This window comes from Mustela erminea, chromosome 9 (genome assembly GCF_009829155.1).
Source record: "Mustela erminea isolate mMusErm1 chromosome 9, mMusErm1.Pri, whole genome shotgun sequence".
Taxonomy (NCBI): Eukaryota; Metazoa; Chordata; class Mammalia; order Carnivora; family Mustelidae; genus Mustela; species Mustela erminea.
Window position 1 is genome coordinate 84,037,272 of NC_045622.1, and position 11,655 is coordinate 84,048,926.

At 46.7% G+C, this 11,655-nt stretch overlaps 1 long non-coding RNA gene across 1 annotated transcript; it reads right to left on the reverse strand.

Moving 5' to 3' along the window:
* Positions 1-7,936: 7,936 nt before the first annotated feature.
* Positions 7,937-11,226, reverse strand: LOC116599534. The gene is made up of 2 exons (XR_004289406.1): positions 10,912-11,226; positions 7,937-8,255 (listed from the first exon to the last, which is right to left on the reverse strand). It is a non-coding gene; the product is annotated as an uncharacterized LOC116599534 (long non-coding RNA).
* Positions 11,227-11,655: the final 429 nt, after the last annotated feature.

Here is an 11,655-nt window from a genome sequence, read left to right on the forward strand (position 1 = left end):
TAGAGAACCCCTGGGTGCCAGGCGCCTTCGTTGGATTTTGGGTAGATCTGGGGAACCCAGGGTGGGAACCGGGCAACCAGAATGCAGAGGGGCACTTGGCAGGGGCTACTGACCAACTGCTACAGAAGAGGTTCAGTATGTTCATAACCTGCGTGGACACACTGGTGCACTCAGCCTCAGTATCGGTTCTAGGTCAAGGTATAGGGTTCAGTCTCAGTCTCACGTGAGCATCCCCTTTTCCATCAGCCAGTCTGGACAGCCCATTTATAAATATGCCTTCTTTGGCAAAAGAGATCAGTGAAAGATGTGTGAATTGATTTAGGAGAAATCTCTCCCCAGTTCTGGAAGGAAAAAACACAAAATCAAAATGGCATATGGTTGGTTCATAATCTTTTGTGGTGGGAAGAGGCTAAAATCTTCAGGACCCCACTTTGACTGTCAACAGTTCAGGAGGAATGAACAGAGAGCCCACTAACACACACGGGATCTTCTGATGTGGGCTTGGTGAGGCACAGGTCCATAAGGGAACATCCCACGGGTTGTGAGCTCTTGAGGTGAAGAGCATGCCAGGCACTGTGTAACCCCCAAAACACTGTGCCCGCTCAATACTCAGTGTGGCCAGGGGTTCGTGTGGAGCTCAATCTTTGGTCAGAAAGGAGTGATCATGTATCTGGGGGCGAGTTTCACCAAGGTGAGGAAGATGAGGGGAAAAAACAAGAAGCATGGCGAGGAAAGAATCTGAAGACAGTCTTTGTGGTCTCATGTGTGGGCTCCAGAAAGAGAGGGCTACAGAGTGAAGCTGGAAGAATGCTTTGTCCCCATAATCCTTGAGAGACCATGAGAGAGTGAGGCAGTTGTCTTTTGGAACTGACAAGATGCCACAACTGCCTAGAGTTGGTGCAGGTTGGCCTCCACATTAGTAGAAGACTAGGACTCCAACATCTGGAAGGAGCTGTGGACAGCAACAGCAGTGGGAGACACCTTCCCTTGGCAACATTTTCAAGACTTGGCTCAGAGTTTCCCTCAGAGATTCTGAGGAGGGAACCAGAGGGTGTGCTGCTGTGGGACAGCCCACCAGAGAAGTGCACACCACTCAATGACAATGACCTTCACATCTGGAGAGCATCCTACAGTCCACAAAGCACTAACTCAACCCCAACTCTTACTCCCATCTTCTAGATAAGAAAACAAAGAGATTAAGGGACAGAGTCAAGGTCTATCATGAAGGTGTCAGGCCACACTGGGTCATCATGCATTTGCCCTCTCAACGGGATACTCTTTTTTTTTTTTTTTTAAAGATTTTATTTATTTATTTGACAGAGATCACAAGTAGGCAGAGAGGTAGGCTGAGAGAGGAGGAAGCAGGCTCCCTGCGGAGCAGAGAGCCCGATGCAGGGCTCGATCCCAGGACCTTGAGACCATGACCTGAGCCAAAGGCAGAGGCTTAACCCACTGAGCCACCCAGGCGCCCCTCAACGGGATACTCTTAATCAGAGTGGGATGCAAGTGGGGCTCATGGGGTGTAATACATAAGGTGGCAAGGCCCTGAAGAAGGAGGTGGCTGGGGCACAGAATTGAACATGCTGGAAGTGAGTCTCCCGGTCCTGCAGATGCACAGTCGGCCATCTTAAATTTAACTCGTAGATGCCTCGCCCACCTCACCCATGACAAGACCTTCCTTAAATGGCACGTCGCACTTCAGGGGTGGAAGGCTTTGCCAGAGAAGCATACTGCCGGGATGGCAAACTAGGGATCTGTGGCCCCCGCTTGCCTGTTGAGCGAGTGTGGGGCCTCTCCATAGGCTATATCCCGTAGTTGCCTGGCATCTCAGTCTGTTTTTGCAGCTAAGAGGGGGAGAAAAGGAGAGGGCTGCCACCAGAGAAGCCGGGCACCACAAACAAACAACAAAAAAGATTCATGTGTTCAATGGAGCTGAATTTTAATTGATACTTTCTCAAACAGTGGTTCTGAACCAACATCCCTCAGCCCCCAAAGATGATGAAGGGGGTGCGGTTTAACGCCACAATTAGCAGACAACCCCACAACAAATACAGTAAACATTAATCATATTAAATATTGAATGCAGACTTCGGTACGCTCGAAGAGCAACGGGGTTTTTTAATTTTATTTTACAGAAGACAAAGCAATGATTGTGGAAGAATTATTCCAATGTCAGTGCTGAAGGGAAATAATGTAACATTCTGGAATTTATATAAAAATTACAGCTTTGTTGTGTTTCACACTATATATAGTGATTTAATCATTTGCAGCTGATTAATTTCAGTGAAGGAAAATGTAGCATTATGCATCCCTAATGGGGTTCCAAGGTTTGAATTCTAATCGTGAGCTGGGCACAGTTTAAGTCTAAATTAGCAATTAGCTTGGGCAAGGGACATTTAGGTTGAAATGGAGTCATCTGTTGACATGCACTGTGTCAACAAGAGAGCGGCAAAGAAAATCATCAGAAAAACGCTCGCCATAGAACACTCTTCGCTGGGTTAATAATTACAATTCCTTCCATTAGCAGAATGCTGTTTCACTCTAGAAAACGTTTTCTTGTACATTTGTCTCATTTGCTTTGGTCTGTATCTACGTCTGTGAAGTGGAGAGTTGTGCTCTTTTTACCGTAAGGAAATGGAGGCTCAGAGAAAGTAAGGTCACAGTGGGAGTGACCCACTGTGGGGGGAGGGGTAGAGTCTTGGGACCCAGATGTTCCAGTTGTAAAGCAAGTGCAGATGGTCCTCCACAGATGATGGCTCAACTTAACAATTTTTTGACTTTATGATGACGCGAAACCAATACGCCGTCAGTAGCAACCGTCCTCAGAATTTTGAATTTGGATCTTTTCTGGGGCCAGTGATATGCAGTCGTGGCCATAGCTCCCAGTCGGCCACGCCTATGGTGGTGGGGGGTGGTGGGGCAGTGACACACTTGCGACTGTCCTGTATCCGCCCAACAATTCTGCTTTTCACTTTCAGTAGAGTATTCACTAAATTGCATGAGATATTCCACACTTCGTTATAAGAAAGGCTTTGCATTAGAGGAGTTTGCCCAACTGTCAGCTACTCTAAGTGTTCTGAGCGCGTTTAAAGTGGGTTAGGCTCAGCTAGGATGTGGAGTAGGTTAGGTATGCTGCATGTATTTTCTTCGACTTACATTTTCAGCTTAATGATCGGTTTAACGTAACCGCATCGTAAGTCGAGGGAGATTCTCTCTGCCTCAAGATATTTTCTGGGGAAATTTGCTCCATGTTGAGATACTCCAGAGTGAGGAGTCAGGACAATATTAAGAACAGTGACCTGTGATGAAATTCTCAGTTTTTCTAGCATCGTGCTGAGCATTTTCTAGGTATGAGCACGGTGGATGTTAGGGCACAGCTATGAGGCAGGTGCCATCAACAGCCCAACTTGTACAGATGAGGCTCACATGGGCTAGGGTCCCGGGTTGGGTTGGGATGGAGAACGCTGCTTTCTGTCATAACATGTAGCTCCTCTCAAAGACAGCTCTTCAGTGCCAGGCTAAGGCATCTGGGCCACTTAGTCCACTTGAAATCTGGCATGTTTGGTTGTGATGTACATTTTGGGCCAGGAGCTAAGCAGAACCTCCGTACCAGAGATATCATCCCAACCATTCCCCCCTTCTGCACTTGCTCGAGGCCAGAAAGGAAAGCTGGTGGATTTGCTGAGTCTGGCCAGTGGGAGCAACGGCAGGAGACAGAGGAGCGAGGCCCCTGTCAAGTGATCACACTGGCCTCCTTGTCTCCTGGTTTAATAGCTGCCCCCTCCCTGCCGCTTCAGCCCCAAAGCCTGGTGTTCCCCCTTCTTGCAATTTCTCTACAGTCTGCCTTTGACCAATAAGTGACACACAGGAGACCTGCTCCGAAGTTCAACCAGACAAAGGTTGCTTTCAAGGAATTGGACAGAGAGAAGAGGGAAAGATAGTAAATCTTTTGATATTTTGTTTAAATAGCCACAGAAAGCTGAGACCAGAATAAAGAGCTATGGCCATGTTAGACTCTTCAGGCAAATGGAAGTGGACACGGGGTGTCTCTAGAACCTCTGATCCCTTGGCACATGCCAACTCCTGACCCTTTGTGCTACCCCCGATGTCAGGATGCTTTGGATTCAGGTGAAACAAACTCAGACTGGCTCAAGCCAAAGCCAGTTTCATTAGTTCATCGACCCAAACTGTGGATCTGGGTTCGGGGAAGCTGGCCTCCAAGAAATTGGCCACAAGGAAGACACTCTCTTCCACTTCTTTTCTGTTTCCCCCTGACCATTGTCTCCATCGTTAAATGCAGGCTTGTCAGTGATGGCGCCGACAAAAGTAAAATTTTAAAATCACTAATTGGATCGGCCCTGGAGATTTCGAGGGAAATTCACTGAATCAGAGTCCTGGCAGGAAGCAGAATTTCTCAAGTGGTTTAAGTAGAGAGGTTTTTAATAAAAGGATTCTGTAGAGAAGTGGACGGGGTTAAGTATAGAAATAAGGACTGCCAAAGCACCCAGACTAGAAGAGGAAGAATCTCTTGTCACCATAAGGCTGAACGGCCAAAGGGAAGAAACATGCTGCCAGCGCCAGGAAGAGCTACTTCATGGAGAGCCACCAGGGGACTCAGGCACAAGGGACACGGCTCCTGCCAGCTAGGAGAGCCAAAGCAGGGACAGGTGGGGCACCCTCACCTCTTACCCATTCTGCTCTTGGGTGTCTTGCCAGGAACATGCTCCATGGGCTTCACCCAACCAGAAACCCAATTACAAGTGAATTCAGGTCGTGCAGGGCTCAAGATCAGCCTCCTGAGGTACAGAATAGGGCAGAGAAGGCAGAAGGTGGAACTCAGGAATCAAAGGGAGTCAGACATGCATGTTCATTTTGTATCCGTTTGGGGTTAGACGGTAGGAAAAGTGAAGATAGCCAAGACTGTTTTGATTTTATAAGAGAATTTCCTAAGAGTTTCAACATCGATGAAATAATTGACTTCAAACAAAAATCATCCAGAGTTGCTAAAACCGTTGAGTGATTAGTTGGTTGGCCATCAGGATATGCGCATGATTTTGAAGTATCCTCCCAAAGATAACTTGTTAATTATAAAATGGAAGGTATCATCACAAAACGGAAGGTATCTTTGTGCTCAAGAGATCTGCCAGCAGCTGTTCCATGAAGCAATACATCTTAGCACCACCAGTAACAGGACACACAGGCACTCGAGCTTCCTCATAGGTGCAAGGGGAAGTACACAGCCTCACCCTTGCTGTATTCTTGCAAACAATACCCAAGCTGTCCAGTCTGGAGGAAATGACCAAGCAAGTCTAGATCTCAGGGCATTCTGCGAGACAACTTGCCCAGATTCTTCAAAAAAATCCATGCCCTGAACAGGAACATCTAGAGCGTTAGGGATACTTCAAAAACAGATTACGGCATGTCACTTGGACATATCTGACATACATAGTACTGAGCAAAAGAAGCCAGACTCAAAAGAGAGTTTATAAAACGTGATTGCATGTACACAAAGTTAGAAAACAGACAAAACCTATTTGGGTAGAAGAAGTTTTCCTTGGGCATGAGGCCAGGGAGGAGGCCCAAAGGAGAATTCCAGGTTGCTGACAATGTTCTGTTTCTTGATCTTACTGGTTACTAAGGCACATTCACTTTGGGGAAATCTGCTGTAGCTAGTGCCCTCTGTGTGTGTGTGCATGCGCATGTGTGTGTCTGTTAGAGAGAGGAAGAAAAAAATAACATCAATGTGGCCAAGTATTGCCAACTAATAAATCTAGGTGAAGGATATATGAGTATTTATTATTAACTATATTATTATTTTAACTCTTCTCTAGGTTTGAAATTTTCCAAAGTAAAAACTTGAGGGGAAACAGAAATGGTTTTAGAGTATTTGTAAAAATGTTCCTGGCCCCACAAATGGCTGGCACGTTCTTTATCAGCAGGGGCCTCTGCCACACATTCGCATCAGCCACACACTTATTTAAATATATGCAAACCACTCACCCTCCGCTAATACAGAACAGAGAACAAAAAACACAACTAGTTTGCATTCATCGTGATGCCTAAACACAAGCCAAATACCGATCTGGTGCTCAGACCCAAAAATAGCAATCTTTTCCCGTGTTGAGAGAAAGCCCGCTGTGCTGGGCATACTAAGCTAATGGCTTGGAAACTGCAGAACCGTAGCTGTGGGACTTCGGATTCCTACACGTTATTTTAATGGTAGATGATCTTTACTATGCTCACTGGGTTTAGAACCCAACTGACTTAGCCGTGACATCGCTGGCAATGTTAACCAACATCAGAACCTCGTTTATCCTTTAGAACATATGCTCTTGTTGGGGTAGCAGGAGGAAGAAAATTCAGAGCTCTATCTTCTGATATTTTCCGGCTCAGGCATAGAAAGAAAATCCCAGAAGAGGGCAGACAGAAGAGGAAACAAGGAGAAGGAGAAGTGTTATTTGCGTCCGCCTTTAATCTAAAATGGCACATTGTGGCCAGAGGCCAAGTGCAAAAATCCAATGTAGAGAATGGTTACTCTAAGAAACAATGGTTCTTACCCTTGAGGGCCATCACTGCAAAATTCTTATACCTCCCTCTACCCCCATGTCTCATCCCTTTAAGTGCCAAGTCTTCAGGAGGGCACAAATACTGTGGCCTCTTGGCACTCTGGGTCTGGGGAAGACGCAGCATCTTCCCCGGACCCTCCAATCTTCCAGTGTTAACTCCATAGACCCCTGTAGTTCAGCTCAACTGCCAGCTGTCCGTGAGCCACTCCCTGGCACATTCCCGGAACATAGTAGATGCTCAATAAATATTCGTTGGCAAAGTGAATGAGCTATGGTGAGAGGAGCTGCAGAAGAAGCTGAAGGAGTGTTTTTCACAGAAGACTCTATGCAGCTGAGAGAGCTTTTCACTGACTTCTGCTCAAAACCCAGCTCTGGAGAGCTCAAGAGCACTGTCCAGCATGAGGAGAGATGCCTTGTTGGCATGGACAGCAGCCTCCTTAGCACAAGGGACTTTGCAGGAAATTGACATCTGCAAGGGCCAGCGTAGAAAAGAAATATCATGGCTGTGAGGCAATTTACAGAAGATGTACTAATTTTTAAGTCTATATGGGATATCCCAGGGGTCCTTAACTAACTCAGCATTTGTAAGGGACTAACAGGTGGCCTCATATGAACATAAGAGAAAGAATCAATGAAAATGGGGTGGCTACTATTATAAGGAGTCCAATTTTGTGCTCTAAAAATCTGTATTAAGAGTGAATTGCGTGCTAGATCCCGTGCCATGTACTTTAAATATGTTATTTTGTGTAATTCTCACAGCAATCCAATCAGATATCTTATTTTATGAAGGAAGTAACTAAGGCTTGAAGAGGTAGCTTACCTAAAGGTGATGGTTAATTTTATGGGTCAACTTGACTGGGCCATGAGGCACCCAGATATCTGATTAAACATTATTCTGGGTGTGGCTGTGATGGTATTCTTGGATGAGATTAACATTTGAGTCAGTAGACCAAGGAAGGCAGATTGCCTTCTGCTGATGTGAGTGGACCTCCTCCAAGCCATTGAAAGGCTGAACAGAATAAAAAAATAAAAGTAGAATAAGAGAGTTCTTTTTCTGAGTGTCTCAAGTCAGACAGCGGTCTTCTCCTGCCTTTGGACTCAGTCTGGAACTATAGCATTGGCTCTCCTTCGTCTCTAGCTTGCAACTGCAGACCTTGGGACTTCTCAGCCTCTGTAATCACATGAGCCATTTCCTGGTAATAAGTCTCTTCATAGTCATATACAGATTTCTTTAACTCAGTGTCTCCTTGAAGTGTGTGTGTGTGTGTGTGTGTGTGTGTGTGTGTGTATGCGCGCGCGTGCGTGCATGCATAGTATTATTATATTCTGTTACTCTGGAGAACACAGACTAAAATACTAAGATCACACAATTACATAATAGACATTCTTGGCTGAGACATCCCACTCCCCTTGCTGGTAGGACCCACCTCCCACTATGAAGACTTAAAATGCCAATACTCCCCTCCTCAGCTTCTCATTCAGGGCACAGACCGGCAAACCCCATCTCGTCATGTGGACCTAAAGGAGAGTTTGGGGGATGGGGTGCGGGATTACTGCAAAAGAGTTTCTCTCCTAAAAAAAGGAGCCGCCCTGGAGGAAATGGCTCTTTCCAACTCTGGAGGATTGCATCTGCTGGTGCCAGGAACTACAGCAACATCTTGCAATCAGAAGGAAGACATCGTCTTTGTGCTGAGGAAGGCAGAGCAGAAAACAAAAAAAGTCTGAATTCATGACGCTACCGCTACTGTAGAGCTGCTTAAGAATTAACTCCTTCTGAAGTCACCTGGCCTCCAGATTGCTTACGTAATATTGTTTAAGGCCCCTTTAAATGGAAGTCTGTTCCCTGCATCCAAAAGCATCTTAATCTAATTAGCTGATTTAATTTGCACTGCACTACCTCACATCAAAGGACATCGGTTTATCTAGTCACAGGTATACATACAGTTTCCGTTACTTCTCTTCCTCATTTTCAAATAGGCCTGCGAAATGCTACCTCTGCCCATATCACCCACCCCTGCATCCCTCTACCCCTCCACCCCTCTATCGATCTATTATCTGTCATCCATCTCTCTGAGTTCTGTGGTCATAAAAGTTTGGGAAGCCGTGACTGCCGCATACTGTAATAGCCCTTTCTGGACAATGACATTGACATTAACAAGTTGGCGGCTCTGAGAAGTTCTGCAGTGAAGAAAGGTCTTTTAACTTTAACTCAGCCTGTTCTCCATTTTTTTTTTTTTTTTTTTTTTGTTAGCTCATCACAGAACTCTTAATTGGAGCACACTTTGTAACAGCAACCTAACTAGGAGAACATGCACACGTGACTGGGTCTCTCTCTCTCTCTCTCTCTCCTAAGATCCCCCACACACACTCTAAGAGGGCAATTGTTCCCTCTGAAGGCAGCTCTTGTTCTCCTGACGCACTGAAGCAAAACCTCTAGTACAGAGAGGCCGCTCGGAATTCGCTTAGCAGATGTTTACAGAGAGCCGATGTTAATTTCCACACAAAAGATACATTTCTGGCCTTGACTTATTGTTTATGATTCAACAACTACACTCTAGGACCCTCGACTCTGGCCCATCACCCTGCCTGAGCTAACCAGATTTGACACAAACAGTTCCCATTCGTGGTGGCCCAATCCCCTGTTTACACCATCCACGGCCCAAGAGGCAATCTCGTGCTCGTACTTTAACATAAACTTCAGATCACATGCATACTAACACTACTTCATGAGCAAGAAATTATTACGTCTGGTTCATTGACATTTACTTCTGGGAACCATTTCAATCAGATTAATCCGTTTATCTAAATAATCTTCCACTCACTTCACAACATCAGAACTCGCCAATACATTTTCTATCGATGCTTCCAGCCCTCCTTTACATGGACCAACATGCCGGATCAGGATCTCCTGCAGGTCTGCAGCGCAGACCCTCACCCAGGCGGCTGTGAGGTGTAGGGGAGCCCAAAATAACCTGTGTCCCTTCAGAGCTAGAGAAAGGGGCGGGGGGGAGCCAGGCAGCTAGAGGTGTCTGTGGTCACCTGTCACTGAGAGGGAGGGCTTCTGGGAAAAGGGGCTTAGACATGCAGGAACGACAGACCTCGTGTCAGTCAGGACAGGTAGCTCATGCCACAGTAACAACCTACTAGGAATCTCGGTGACTGATAAAAACTAAGGTTTGGCTCTCGCTCGCATTACATGCCCACTTTGTGGCTGTCTGAGGTTCTGCTCCGTGTCCTCCTCACCAGGGCCCCCACAGTTGGAACATTCTCTCCCTGGAACACTGCCAACTGTTATGGCAGAGGGGGGCATAGGAGAGTGGGGAGACCTACTCTCGCTCTTGGAGCGTCTATCCAGAAGTGACCACATTGCTTCTGCTCATGTTTTGCTGGCCATGTGTGAGCCATGATTACAGGCCCCTTGCCACGGAACCCCAGAGCAGACAGAAGTGTTGAGGGCAGACAAGGGCCAGGCCAAAACAATCAAATCATGATGGGACTTTTGCCCAACAACAGGTTATCCCTTAATCAAGGTCTACTTCAGTTTTGAATTCTCCATTTCACTCTTGGGCCCCTCCTTCTGCAGCATGTCCTCTTCCTCCCTCAGCGTTTACTTTCCCGTCATTCCAGCTTGCTTCGTCCTCCCCCGGTCAACAACAGTGAATCGCACTCCCTTGCTGGGGGTCCCGGGGCCATGAGCCAACAATCCAAGTGGTTGAGCCACACACAGAGAGGTTTCTATTTAGGTGAGGGTGAGACAGGTTTGTCTGTGACTCAGCCCCAGGGTCTTCCTACGGAGAGCACTGAGCAGGGGGACGGATGAAGAGGTTGTGTACGGGCTGCAGTGAGAGCAGTAGCTGCTCATTTAATGTGCATGTCCGCCTTAAGGACCTTTGCGTGTTCTGGTCCCTCATGGCATGCCCTTTCTTTTTCTTTCTTTTATTCTTTTAAGATTTTATTTACTTATTTGAGCGAGAGAGCAGAGTGAGAGAGAGTGAGCACGAGCGAGAGAGCATGAGTGCGGGCAGAGGGAGAGGGAGAAGCAGGCTCCCCGCTGAGCAGAGAGCCTGATGTGGGGCTCGGTCCCAGGACCCTGGAATCATAACCTGAGCCGAAGGCAGACGTGCTTAACCAGCTGAACCACCCAGATGCCCCTATTTTTCTCTTTCTTTATCCAAACTCCAACTATTCTTCAAAGGTCAAGCTCACATCCCACCTCCTCAGCACGTGTTCATACTTCTGCCGCCAACAGTGACCCATAGGGCTGCTTCGTCTCCATCCCTGGGCTAATCCTTGGAGCTCAAGTTCTTGTCTGACTTCCATGGTGATGATTGACTCTACAAGTTACCTGGAAGCTCCTGGAGTTTGGGGCAATGCCTTGTATGCCCTCTGCCTCCCTGATAGCACAGGGCTAGGCACACAGCAGTTTTATAACACCTAGTTTCTGGAATGTCTCAATGCACAGGTTTGCGGTGTGGTTGTCAAAGTCTGCTTCCCGGGCCCTGGGTGGGGGAGTGAACGAGCCCCAGCTCTTGTGGCATGGACATCTGATCATGCTGAAACCCGGGAAACTGTCTCCATGTGCATCCACAGCAATGGGGTAAGATGAGACACTTCTTTCTTGAAAACCGGTCAGAGTTGCTAAGGGACAGTGTTACTCAGCTGAAGTTTGTAAGGAGATAAAGGAAAACAAAAACACATTTTATCTTAATTAGTCTATTATTCTGTTCTCCCAGGCTTCTGGGTTTTTCATTTACTTATTTTTATTGGACATTTTTTTAAAAGGTTTTATTTATCCATTTGACAGAGAGAGATCACAAGTAGGCAGAGAGGCAGGCAGAGAGAGAGGAAGGGAAGCAGGCTCCCTGCTGAGCAGAGAGCCCGATGCGGGACTCGATCCCAGGACCCTGAGATCATGACCTGAGCCAAAGGCAGAGGCTTTAACCCACTAAGTCACCCACGCACCCCGCGGACATTTTTTTTTTTTTTTAAACAAGAGGAGGAATATGCCCTGTTAATTATCCAGTAGTTGCACTTGATTCTGGCTTGAGGTCAGGGACTTTTAGTGAAGGGCTGATGGTAAATTGACTCT